Source organism: Coregonus clupeaformis, chromosome 28 (genome assembly GCF_020615455.1).
Source record: "Coregonus clupeaformis isolate EN_2021a chromosome 28, ASM2061545v1, whole genome shotgun sequence".
In the NCBI taxonomy this organism is placed as follows: Eukaryota; Metazoa; Chordata; class Actinopteri; order Salmoniformes; family Salmonidae; genus Coregonus; species Coregonus clupeaformis.
Genome location: NC_059219.1, coordinates 33,644,824 through 33,658,552, shown reverse-complemented (window position 1 = coordinate 33,658,552; position 13,729 = coordinate 33,644,824).

Sequence of the window (13,729 nt, the reverse complement as noted above, 5' to 3'; positions counted from 1 at the left end):
ATTCTGCTCAACTACAAGCACAATTCCTGCTTTACACTCAAATTGCAGTTCTACAACACACTTTTTTCAAAACACGACACACAAATCTTTGCATTTGGCACAATTTTCATGCAGAAAATCTCTTATTTTCACAATGAACACACAGCCATTCAAATATGCACACTGACTCATCACATGGGCAAACACCCGTCACACAGTTTTACAATTAGCAATCAGAGCTTTAGCATAAAAGGGCAACAGGTGAGCTCTTCTGTTTTGGAGCAATGGATGCCAACATTGGAAACAGAGGCAGAGCCAGAGGAGTGAGAGTAAGAGGAGGAGGACGGGGAGGACAAGGACGAGGACGAGGAAGGCCAAGGACCGTAATCTCTGATGAGATCCGAGCCACTTTGGTTGATCATGTGGTCAACCATGGTCTAACAATGAGGGAGGCTGGGAAAAGAGTACAGCCAAATTTGAGCAGGTACACTGTAGCATCCATCATCCGGACATTCCGAAATGAGAATAGGTAAGACATCTACTCTCACTAGAAAATTGCAGTACTGCATATCAATACAGTACTCAATGAGTACAGTAGTACAGTATTGCCTGTGGACTGTTCTGTAGGACTGTAAAAAATAAAGTATGTTTCAAGTATTTGGGAAATGTATTTCTACTTTGTATTTACAGCATTTTACTATTTGTTTGGCAGAACTGAAAGATTACCAACACAAGGTGGTCGGGAACGTGTTCTGTCTCCTGAACAGGAAACTGAAATCATGAACATGGTCCTAGAAAATAACGGCATAACATTACGGCAAATACAAAGAAAAATAATAGAAAACAATGAGATATTTCAAAATATTGATAGGGTAAGCTTATCAACACTGGACCGTGTCTTGCACAGAAATAATCTCAGGATGAAGCAGGTCTACAGGGTGCCATTTGAACGCAATTCAGAAAGAGTCAAAGAATTGCAATATAACTATGTGCAAGTGAGTCCTATACAATCCCACAATTGATGCATACTCTCAACACTGTATAAATTATACATATTTCAGTATTGTAATCATAATGATTGTGCTTCACAATAGTGACCACTCCATGTCTATTTCTGATATTGTCATGTGTGTTTCAGAGAGTCCTTGAGTTAGAGGTGGCTGCAGTGGAGCACCAGTTCATCTTCATTGATGAGGTTAGATTCAACCTCACAAAAAGACGAAAGAGGGGAAGGAATATCATCGTCCAGCGTGCCATTGTTCAAGTCCCTGGCCAGCGCGGAGGGAACGTCACAATGTGTGCAGCGATTACCCACCACGGCGTCATCCATCACCATGCTACCCTTAGCCCCTACAACACCGCCCATCTGATCACATTCCTGGACACCCTACACAACACACTCATTCCACCAGATCAGGTAGATGGCCCAGAGCAGCTCAGGTACGTTGTCATTTGGGACAACGTAAGTTTCCACAGGGCTGCTCTGGTTCGTAACTGGTTCACTGCCCACCCACGCTTTTTAGTTGTTTATCTCCCTCCATATTCTCCATTCTCCATTTTTTCTGCCTGGAGATGGAAAGTGTATGACCGAAATCCACAAACGCGTATACCTCTTCTCCAAGCTATGGAAGACGCATGTGGAGATATAGCAGTTGATGCTTTTCATGGCTGGAATCGCCATGCTAGGCGATATTTCCCCCGCTGCTTGGCCAGGGAAAACATTGCTTGTGATGTGGATGAGGTGCTGTGGCCAGACCGCAACAGAAGAGAGGATGCATCAATTTTATTTTATTTTATTTTTTATTTTTACTGTAACTGTATACATTAAATTATTTTGTTTTGTATGTAGACCACTGTATGTGCAACTTTGTGTTGGTTGGGAATGGGATGTACACTGTGTACATTGTTTTTGTGGGAAAAATGAAATATATTTGTTACCGTGTATTTGTGTGTTCTGAGTATGAAAACAATATTCTCAAATATTTTACAACACACTTATGTCTGTAGTAATGGCAACACTGAACCAAAAAAAGGCCTAAGTCATTATGATGAATGGAGAAGAAGTGTTTTCCATTCATCATAGTGTTTTACATTGAGCACATCAGTGTTCAACTGGTTCTTATAAATGTCTATTCATATGATGGTTTGTGTGTGTCATTTGAAAACAAAATACCATTTTGATAAGAAATAAGATTGTTTTGAATGTAAAGTTTCATTTTGCTGGAGAATTGTGGGGTTTTGCCCATTGTGTGTGTGTTTTTTGATTTGTGTGTAGAGTTCTGAGAATATGAGGCATGCTTTCAGAAAATGTGTGTAAACAATCGAGAAAAACTGTATTTATGTGGATGAGGTTGGCTTCAACCTCACCAAAACCAGGCGCCATGAAGAAATGTTATAGGACCGAGGGCAATTACCAATGTCCCTGGACAGCGTGGGGGTAATATAACTATGTGTGCTGCCATCACTCAAAACGGGGTCCTCCATCACAATGCCACACTGGGTCCGTACAACACCGGCCATATGCTCACTTTTCTGGATGCAATTTACACAATGCTTGTCCCTGATCCAGATCAGGAGCCTGCTAGATTTGTGGTTATATGGGACAATGTTAGTTTCCACCGGGCTGTTCTGGTCCAAAACTGGTTTGCCACCCATCCACAATTTGTAGTTTTGTACCTACCCCCATATTCACCTTTTCTAAATCCCATAGAATTATTATTTTCAGCCTTGGGCTGGAAAGTGTAAGATCGCCAACCCTATGCCCGCATGCCGCTTCTCCAGGCAATGGAGGACGCATGTGGGGACGTAGAGGTTGCCTCTGTCCAAGGTTGGATACGCCATGCTAGGAGATACTTCCCTCGATGTTTGGAAAGAGAAAACGTATCTTGTGATGTGGACAAAGTATTGTGGCCAGACCCAGCCCGGAGAAGAGATGAAGACACACACAATTGTGTTCTTTACTGTATTCTAAAGAATATACTTTTGGCTTACATATGTTTATGGTTTTGTTGTATTACATTTACGTCATTTAGCAGACGCTCTTATCCAGAGCGACTTACATAAGCAATTAGGGTTAAGTGCCTTGCTCAAGGGCACATCGACAGATTTTTCACCTAGTCGGCTCGGGGATTAGAACCAGCGACCTTTCGGTAACTGGCACAACGCTCTTAACCACTATGCTACTGTATACAACAGTAATGTTTGGCCTAATAAATATTTGCTGTTTCTACATTGCATTGGTGTTTACAGTGTACTTGTTACCCCTCTAGGCAGATTACTTTCACTGTAGAACATTGTATTGAAATGTAGATATAAGCCTATGAAAGACCAAAGAGCTTTAGATTTAGAACAACAGTGTTTACATGGTATATCCACAAATGTACTATTATGAAAGAAGTGTTTGCCATTTGATGCAAATGCTTCATTCTGACATGTGTTTATGGCATTTTGAATGCAGTGTTACATTTTGAAGGAGGCATTTTGCATTTTGTGTGTGCAGTTTTGGGAATTGTGTGTAGAGTTTTGAAAAAAGGAGACATAGTTTTGAAAACGTGTGTAAGCAGTTGGAAAAAAACTGTAAAGAAAATATAGTTGAGCACGTTCCACCCTCATCTACAATCACCTTTCCCTCAGGCTGTCTGTCTGTCTGTCTGTCTGTCTGTCTGTCTTTCCGTCAGTCTGTCTGACTATCTGCAGTTATCCCCTCACCAGTTCCCTCTCTCCAGGGAGAGAAGCCAACAACATCAGGAGGACCCCAGAGCCCGGCTACCAGTTGAGGCAATAAAACGCTTGTTAGTCTAATTAGCAGCGCTAGCACAGCTGTGTTGAAGATGACAAAGGCTGACAGCATAGGGTGCCTCCTTTGGTAAAACCTGTGCCTATATTTTTGGTTTTATGGTTTAAATGGTTCTAATGGTTTAAAAGCATGTTATTCCCTTCATAACATTATAGCTACATCCACATGGAAATTACACATTATGTAATACATTTGGCAAATATAAAGCGACGTTTATTTATGTACTTCACTGTTAATGCCTTTTTACACCAATATGGGATACAAATGGCGAGAACTGTTGTCAAACATACTCTGTGGTTATGTTCCATGATCTGTGTGAAACATTTCAGGAGACTTTTCAACTCTATTGTTGAGTGAATGGATGATAACCACAGGCATCAGTGTGGTACACTTTGTCAAGAGAGAAGACGAGGGGGCAAGGGTGACTACTAAACACAGTGACTGAGTGTTTCTCCAGAGAGGGTATGGACAGAGGAATGTGTGATTATGACTGAACAGGATACTAATGATGGCTAGTGACGCACTTTACCCGGCACGGTGAAAGGAGCACTGGGCTACTCAGACAGGGGCTAGTGAATAGGACACGTCATTATGGCCAACCCCAGCCCTTGTTATGCTGACCCTGGGGTCCCTGTTGTTCCCCTCACACACACACACACACACACACACACACGCACACACACAAGCACGCACACACATACACACACGCACGCACGCACGCGCACACACACACACACACATAAACAAACAAACACACACACATCAACAACCCCTTGGTAGGTCATAAGGCTCCTCCCAGGGAAGGGGTGTGTGTAGCACTTTGGGTAGGGCTAGTCTTCACTGGCCCTCACTGTTGGCCTGGCTGTGGGAGTCTTATTCAACCCCAGTCTTCACTGGCCCTCACTGTTGGCATGGCTGTGGGAGTCTTATTCAACCCCAGTCTTCACTGGCCCTCACTGTTGGCATGGCTGTGGGAGTCTTATTCAACCCCAGTCTTCACTGGCCCTCACTGTTGGCATGGCTGTGGGAGTCTTATTCAACCCCAGTCTTCACTGGCCCTCACTGTTGGCATGGCTGTGGGAGTCTTATTCAACCCCAATCTTCACTGGCCCTCACTGTTGGCCTGGCTGTGGGAGTCTTATTCAACCCCATTCTTCACTGGCCCTCACTGTTGGCATGGCTGTGGGAGTCTTATTCAACCCCAGTCTTCACTGGCCCTCACTGTTGGCATGGCTGTGGGAGTCTTATTCAACACCAGTCTTCACTGGCCCTCACTGTTGGCATGGCTGTGGGAGTCTTAATCAACCCCAGTCTTCACTGGCCCTCACTGTTGGCATGGCTGTGGGAGTCTTATTCAACCCCAGTCTTCACTGACCCTCACTGTTGGCATGGCTGTGGGAGTCTTATTCAACCCCAGTCTTCACTGGCCCTCACTGTTGGCATGGCTGTGGGAGTCTTATTCAACCCCAGTCTTCACTGACCCTCAGACGGTCCTGGGCTGTGTTAAATAGCCTGGCTATCTGGACAACACTGACTCATGGCTGGAATGCTGGTATGTTCAACAATAGTGCTACATGGCGAAGGCTTTCATGTCTCTGATGTAGCATGGCCTGGAAGCACCATGGTCTACATTATAGCTCACCCCCCAGGACAGGGGCTGGCTGATTTGCAGTCTCTACCCACTGAAGTGGTCATCTTTCTGGTTAAGTCATTTACAAGCTCCCCTCTCATCCACCCCCTTTAACCTCCAAGCCATGCAAGAACAGAGGGGTTCCGGACTTAAAGAAGGTTTGTAAAACTAGCCAGGGGACAGAGAGACGGTAAGAGGAACAGTGTGTCTATGTATGTTTGGCTGCTTTGACAACACAAGTGCCCTTTTCATGCAAATAAAACAGTTTGAATTTGAAGCAGAGGGAAGGAGAAAGGAAGGGAGAGGAGGAAAGAAAGGAAGAAATAAATAAAAACAGGGAGAGGGAGAGAAAAAGGGGTGGGGACTCCTGGGTAGAGGGGGAAATCCTTTCATCTCTGTGGAGAGAATCAAGACAGCCATGGGAGAGAACAACAGGGTCTGTGTTTGAAATGGTGTCCAGGGAGGTGTGATTTAGGTGACTGATCGATGTTGCAGCACTGCTATTCAGTCCAGAGAGACTAGAGCAGGTCACCAGGTCAACCTCTTAAGGCGTCAGCATGCTTCAGTTCGGCTGGCGCCTAGCCGAAAGGAACGAGCGTGGTCGCATACTCCCTTAAAATACCTTTGCTTGAAAATCGAGAAATAAGCGGTAATAGTACTGTTTGCCCATTTTGAAATGCCGTAGCCAATATACACTTCCTCAAAATAGTCAGAATTAATCCAAGATAACTCAAGAAATCTGTCATTAATTTTAACGTTTTTGCCGAGGAGATCTTAGTCGCACAATTTTACATCTAACTAAGATGTTTGGTGCAGTATTCCTCAATGAAAAAATGTGCATGAAAACGAGTCGTCTCTCGTTGAATGACAACAAATACTTTATTGAAGAATCCCTACTATTGACCAATCACAGACGAAGGGACATTTTTATGTGTGCCCGAACAGCCGAAAAACCCTCACCGAAGTCCAAAAATAACAAAAACGTCACAAAATGTCATCATAATATATGCACAAACTCTTCCGAACTGTTTTGGCTGGGAAGCATGTGGATGCCTTTACTCTCTCACAGACCGTGGTGGAGTCTCTTATTTTTCCACTTTCCCCCACTCCCTCCTTCTCCCTTTCTATTCCCCTGATCCACATAGACCTCTCTGGTTCCCCCACTGTCTCCTTCTCCCTTTCTATTCCCCTGACCCACAGAGACCTCTCTGGTTCCCCCACTGTCTCCTTCTCCCTTTCTATTCCCCTGACCCACAGAGACCTCTCTGGTTCCCCCACTGTCTCCTTCTCCCTTTCTATTCCCCTGACCCACAGAAACCTCTCTGGTTCCCCCATTCATCCCCCTTCTCTCCTTCTTTCTCTTCCCCATCTGTCTGTCTCACTCACTTCACACTTCTCTCTCACACTCTCCCTTTTCTGTTCCTCAGATCACCCTTCATTTAGACATCCGCCTGCTTCTCTTTCTCTAACTACTGCCTAACCCCTCCACTCCCCTCCCATCCCTATGTCTACCCCTCCCCTCCCTATGTGTACCCCTCTATTCCCTATGTCTATCCCTCCTCTTCCCTCATCTCTCTTTCCCTCCTCTTCCCTCATCTCTGTATCCCTCCTCTTCCCTCATCTCTCTATCCCTCCTCTTCCCTCATCTCTGTATCCCTCCTCTTCCCTCATCTCTCTATCCCTCCTCTTCCCTCATCTCTTTAGCCCTCCTCTTCCCGCATTTCTCTTTCCCTCCTCTTCCATCATCTCTCTATCCCTCCTCTTCCCTCATCTCTCTTTGCCTCCTCTTCCCTCATCTCTCTATCCCTCCTCTTCCCTCATCTCTCTTTCCCTCATCTCTCTATCCCTCCTCTTCCCTCATCTCTCTTTCCCTCCTCTTCCATCATCTCTCTATCCCTCCTCTTCCCTCATCTCTCTTTACCTCCTCTTCCCTCATCTCTCTATCCCTCCTCTTCCCTCATCTCTCTTTCCCTCCTCTTCCCTAATCTCTCTATCCCTCCTCTTCCCTAATCTCTCTATCCCTCCCCTTCTCTCATCTCTCTATCCCTCCACTTCCCTCATCTCTCTATCCCTCCTCCTCCCTCATCTCTCTATCCCTCCTCTTCCCTCATCTCTCTTTCCCTCATCTCTCTATCCCTCTCCATGGCTCTTATATCCTTCTTTGCCTAGTAGTTGGACTTGGCAGCGTGATGGGAATCCCTCTTGGCAGAGTGCCAGTGGGCCTGATAGAAAGACAGAAGGAGAGAGAGAGTGACAGATAGAATGTGAAAGATAAAGAGAGTGACAGAGAGAAAGGGTGACAGAAAGAATGTGAAAGATAAAGAGAGTGACAGAGAGAGAGTGACAGATAGAATGTGAAAGATAAAGAGAGTGACAGAGAGAGAGAGTGACGGATAGAACGTGAAAGATAAAGAGAGTGACAGAGAGAGGTTATGAGGGACAGCTGCAAGGACCCTCCATTCTGACCCTACTCGGACACTAGCTAGGACACTTACTGGGACACAGCTGTTCTCTCACACGGGCCTGCATGAAGGAACACACACTCAGGAATGCAGGAACACATATGTGTGTGCATGTAAACACATGCACACACTGTGACAAGCACACACACACACACACACACACACACACACACACACACACACACACACACACACACACACACACACACACACACACACACACACACACACACACACACACACATACACACACACACATACACACACACATACACACATTCACAAGCACATACACAGGCACACACAGGCAGGGCTATAGGGAAAGTGAAAGTGTAGACCAGGTCACAGGGGCCACAGAGAAAAGAGAGTCTGACCTGCTGCTGGGATCTCTATATGTACTGCATTATCTCCCTTTCTGTTATTGGGTCAGATGCCAATCTCTGGCAGACTGGCACTCAGCACCCTGTTAATCTGGCCTGACACTGAGTACTGCTATATGGGGAGGAGGAGGAGGAGGAGGAGGGGGGATGGAGGGATGGATAGAGAGAAGGATAGAGAGATGTATAGAGAGAAGGATAGAACAGGAAATCATGTCTGGGGTGTAATTAACACCAGGCTCTAATCACAGCTTATTGTTATGTGGAGTAATCTCTCTCTCTTTCTCGCTCTCTCACTCTCTCCCCCCTCTCTCTTTCTCTCTCTCTCTTTCTCTCTCTCTCTCTCTCTCTCCCCCTTCTCTCTCGCTCTGTCTCTCTCTCTTTCTCTCCCTCTCTCAATTCAATTTCAATTTAAGGGCTTTATTGGCATGGGAAACATATGTTTACATTGTCAAAGCAAGTGAAATAGATAATAAACAAAAGTGAAATAAACAATTAAAAAATGTACAGTAAACATTACACTCACAAAAGTTTCAAAAGAATAAAGACATTTCAAATGTCATATTATGTGCAAATAGTACAAAGGGGAAAATAAATGGTGTTTGTTCTTCACTGGTTTCTTTTCTTGTGGCAACAGGTCACAAATATTGCTGCTGTGATGGCACACTGTGGTATTTCACCCAATAGATATGGGAGTTTATCAAAATTGGGTTCGTTTTCGAATTCTTTGTGGATCTGTGTAATCTGAGATAAATATGTTTCTCTAATATGGTCATACATTTGGCAGGAGGTTAGGAAGTGCAGCTCAGTTTCCAACTCATTTTGTGGGCAGTGTGCACATAGCCTGTCTTCTCTTGAGAGCCAGGTCTGCCTAAGGCAGCCTTTCTCAATAGCAAGGCTATGCTCACTGAGTCTGTACATAGTCAAAGCTTTCCTTAAGTTTGGGTCAGTCACAGTGGTCAGGTATTCTGCCACTGTGTACTCTCTGTTTAGGGCCAAATAGCATTCCAGTTTGCTCTGTTTTTTTGTTGATTCTTTTGTCTTTCCAACATGTCAAGTAATTATCTTTTTGTTTTCTCATGATTTGGTTGGATCTAATTGTCTCTCTCTCTCTCTCTCTCTCTCTCTCTCTCTCTCTCTCTCTCTCTCTCTCTCTCTCTCTCTCTCTCTCTCTCTCTCTCTCTCTCTCTCTCTCTCTCTCTCTCTCTCTCTCTCTCACAAATACACACACACACACACACACACACACACACACACATACAGAGAGGGACAGATTCTGTCTATGTACCCTGATTAGATGGTGTTTGTCGTGACAGAGGTGGTGTGTGACCCTGTGGGGTAGCCTGAGAGCTGGTACTGCTTATGGAGGATATAAGCTGATCTCCCTGGAGGCACAGGCACACAGGTGTTCCTCTCCTTCTCTCTCTCTGCCATCTGTCGTTTTCCCAACACCATCCTTCCTATGTCAGCCTCCTGCACCGGATAGTGGGTGATACCGTGTGTATTCTGGCTGATGTGTTGGTGGCCTAATTCTGTAACACACACACACACACACACTTTTTAAATGTATTTTGAATTTTGAATTGAGAACAGATTCTCCGATTCTCTTTTGCGATAGCAACCTGCAATAACACACACACACACACACACACACCCTTCTGCCTCACCATCAGTGCCCTGTAACCTGTATAATCATCATCAACCATCACTGTCCTGTAACCTGTATAATCATCATCAACCATCACTGTCCTGTAACCTGTATAATCATCATCAACAATCACTGTCCTGTAACCTGTATAATCATCATCAACCATCACTGTCCTGTAACCTGCATAATCTTCATAATCTATCTCTTTAAAGTTTTTTATAACAGCCTCAACCAAGAAAACCATGAAAAGCACCTTAACCACGAAAAGACTGAAACAACATTTAGATCCTTACATTTTCATCAACCGCAAGCAAGCACTCTGTCTGTCTCCCCACACTAAGATACAGTATGCACACACTCACACACACACGCACGCTCGCACGCACTCTCGCACGCTCACACGCACACAGACACACCACATGGGAAGGAGAAGCAGTGTTTGTAGGGAGAGTGGAGCCGTATTGATTCCCACTAGTCTGTGTCTGAGAGCTATTCCTCCTCAGCCCCCCAGTCCCCATGTTCCTGTAAAGACGGATTAGAGCACGCTTGTAAATATTTACCGCCTGGGGAATGCCACTTCTCTATATTAGTGTTTCCCCTATGATCAGCCCTGATGCATTTTCAATATGTCCCATTTAAGGCTTCACCGGGGAGCTAAATGATCGCTTTTCCAGGATGCAGCTGGGCTGGGCTTCAGTGTTCAGGATGCTAGGCTTCTTGGGAAGTTACTATCAGGAACCTTGGTTTGTTGGTGGCTTTGTTTCCGGAGGGTTTGGTCACAACAATGGATTAATCAAGTATTTTCGAGAAGTGTGTCAGGATTGACTCAACTCTTTCCAAGAATTGGCGGTGACTGATAGCAGTAAACTTAAGGCCATTGTGTATGTTAAATTTGACAATTTCTCTAGTATGGTTCTGGTGGAAGAAACCATGAAATGACTCAGAAATGTTGCGTAACAATTAAATGTAGTCTGTGTCTGGATATGACGCTACTGCACAGATGAGCTTGACTTCAGACACACTTCCCCAAACTAGCCTCTCAGTGACTTCCTAATTATGAGAAGTACCTGCTGGGCATAATTATTTTGCAATGCACAGAAGTCTTATCATTATGAAGAATAAACAGACCTATCTATCTATCAGGGGTCTTTGGAGGGAAGGATTTCAGCAAGAGCTTTTCTCTATGTGTCCTGGGACTAAAAAGGACATAGAATATGGAGTTAAAGGGGAGGAATGACTGCAGTAGGTTTTAGTTAGCCTATTCCTAACTCCAACTGGGTTCCTAATTGTGTTCAGGGAGGGAACTAAAAAGCTGTTGCATTAGAGAAGTTCATTGAAAGACAGTTTGACATTGTTCCATGACAGAGAGAGCAACAGAAAGGCAGAAGAAAGAGAGAGAAAGAGAAAGAGAAAGAGAAAGAGAAAGAGAAAGAGAAAGAGAAAGAGAAAGAGAAAGAGAAAGAGAAAGAGAGAGAGAGAGAGAAAGAAAGAAAGAAAGGGAGCGAGAGAGCGAGAGGGAGAGAGAGTGATAGAGAGAGGGAGAGAGAGAAAAGAGAGAGAGAGAGAAAGAAAGAAAGAAAGAGAGAGAGAGCGCGAGAGAGAGAGAAAGAGAGAAAGAAAGAGAGAGCGAGAGAGAGAGCGAGAGGAAGAGAGAGAGAGTGAGGGGGGGAATCTAAGACAGACAAAGAGACTGAGAGAGGCAGGGAGAGTCACGGCGACTGTATTGATTTGACAGACTGTGATTAAGTTACCTGACCTGAAATAGCTGGCAGACATTTCCAGAGGCAAACAATGTTCCCTAGATAAAAAAAAGCTCGATCGGTGTGTCCGTCTGGTGCCCGGATAAAGGGCACAGGCGCATGTCCAACCACAGATACACACGCACGCACACATGCGCACACACACACACACATACATACACACACACACACACACATTGAGCTACCCAGCCACTCAGGGATGGAACAGGTCGATGAAACATCTACAGTATGTGTCTATGGCCTGGGCTAGCAGGAAGCAGCTTTTTGCACTTGGTGCATTGTGTATTGATCGTAATGTAGAAAGTTATGTAATTATTTTTGAGGGGCTGGTCAACAACAATGGATTCTTGTGTTATGCAACAATAATCGAAGTATAGATGACCCTTTAGGGCAACTTTTATATTTGGATCAGTGTGTATTTGATTTATTTTGACAGGGAGTCACGTAAGACCAAGGTCTCTTTTTCAGAGGATATACACATAAATACACATTATACACATCAATACACACCAAGGATGGGCAACTTTAATGGGGGTGGGGGCCACAAAAAAAATCTGAATTCTTCATAAAGTCTTCGTACTCACATCCATACCCACACATTCAGTCAGAGCCGGCCCTAGCCTTTTGGGGGCCCTAAGCAACAAAATATCCTACCTTACGAACAAAATATTTTAGAAGCCCACCTCTTGACTGCAGAGAGAAACACTTTTTGTTTTAGAGTTAATTTCCTGCAATTCTACAAATTTGATGCAATTCTACTCCTTTTGCCCTGACTTATGCCATGTTAATATGATATCTGATTGAGAGTGACTTACAAAATCATTGGGGGATCCCAGTCCGTAATTCGACCATGATTAGCTAGCTAGACTAATTTACCAATCTAAAAACTGTTAGTTGACATGGCTAATTGAGTGAATGACTTAACAAGAGAAAAACTGCTGATGCACAACCAAATTTCGAAATTGCACCTTGTGTATTCTACTATTCCAGTTACTAATTTTTTATTTTTTATTTTGTATTGATCCTTGGGACTGGGACGCCAGTTGCCCATCCCTGATATACACTATACACATCAATATACACATCAATACACAAAAAGCAAAACACAATCATAGAAAACAAAAACATTCTTCAGTAAAAAGGTTCTCAATCAGCCTTTTGAATTGCCCTAGAGGAACCATGACATCCAATTTCAGAGAACCTTGAAGATTATTCTACAAGTAAGGTGCAAAAAAACTAAAAGCAGGTTTACCTAACTCAATGGAGATCGAAGGAAACTCCAGTTAGCCGTCCCTGAGACCAGATCCATGAATGTTGGAGTGTAGTGACCGATGAGTCACCTTTCCTTTTATCTGGTCACCAAAATGCATTTCTCACTCACTCTTGTTATCATATGATGTGCAGTCAGTTTCATTGCCTATGTAGCCTATGTCCATTAGCTGAAAGGATAACAAACAGAGGGAAAGAGAGGGGGGCAAGAGAGAGAGAGAGAGTGAAGGTGTAAACTTGGCAGAAGAAAACCTAAACAGTATATTTGACCTCTCAGCTTCCCTATCAAATCTAAACATTTCAAGCAGACAACATCAGATAATTAAAAACAATGACAAATGGTTTGATGAAGAATGCAAAAACCTACGAAAGACATTGAGAAACCTATCCAACCAAAAACATAGAAACCCAGAAAACCTGAGCCTTCACTATGGTGAATCACTAATACAATACAGAAATACACTATGGAAAAAGAAGGAACAGCATGTCAGAAATCAGCTCATTGTAATTGAAGAATCCATAGAATCTAACCACTTCTGTGAAAATTGGAACACACTAAACAAACATCAACACGAAGAGTTATCTATCCAAAACGGAGATGTATGGATAAACCACTTCTCCAATCTTTTTGGCTCTATAACAAAGAACAAACAGCAAAAACATACACACGATCAAATACAAATCTTAGAATCAACTATTAAAGACTACCAGAACCCACTGGATTCTCCAATTACATTGAATGAACTACAGGACAAAATACAAACCCTCTAACCCAAAAAGACATGTGGTGTTGATTGTATCCTAAATG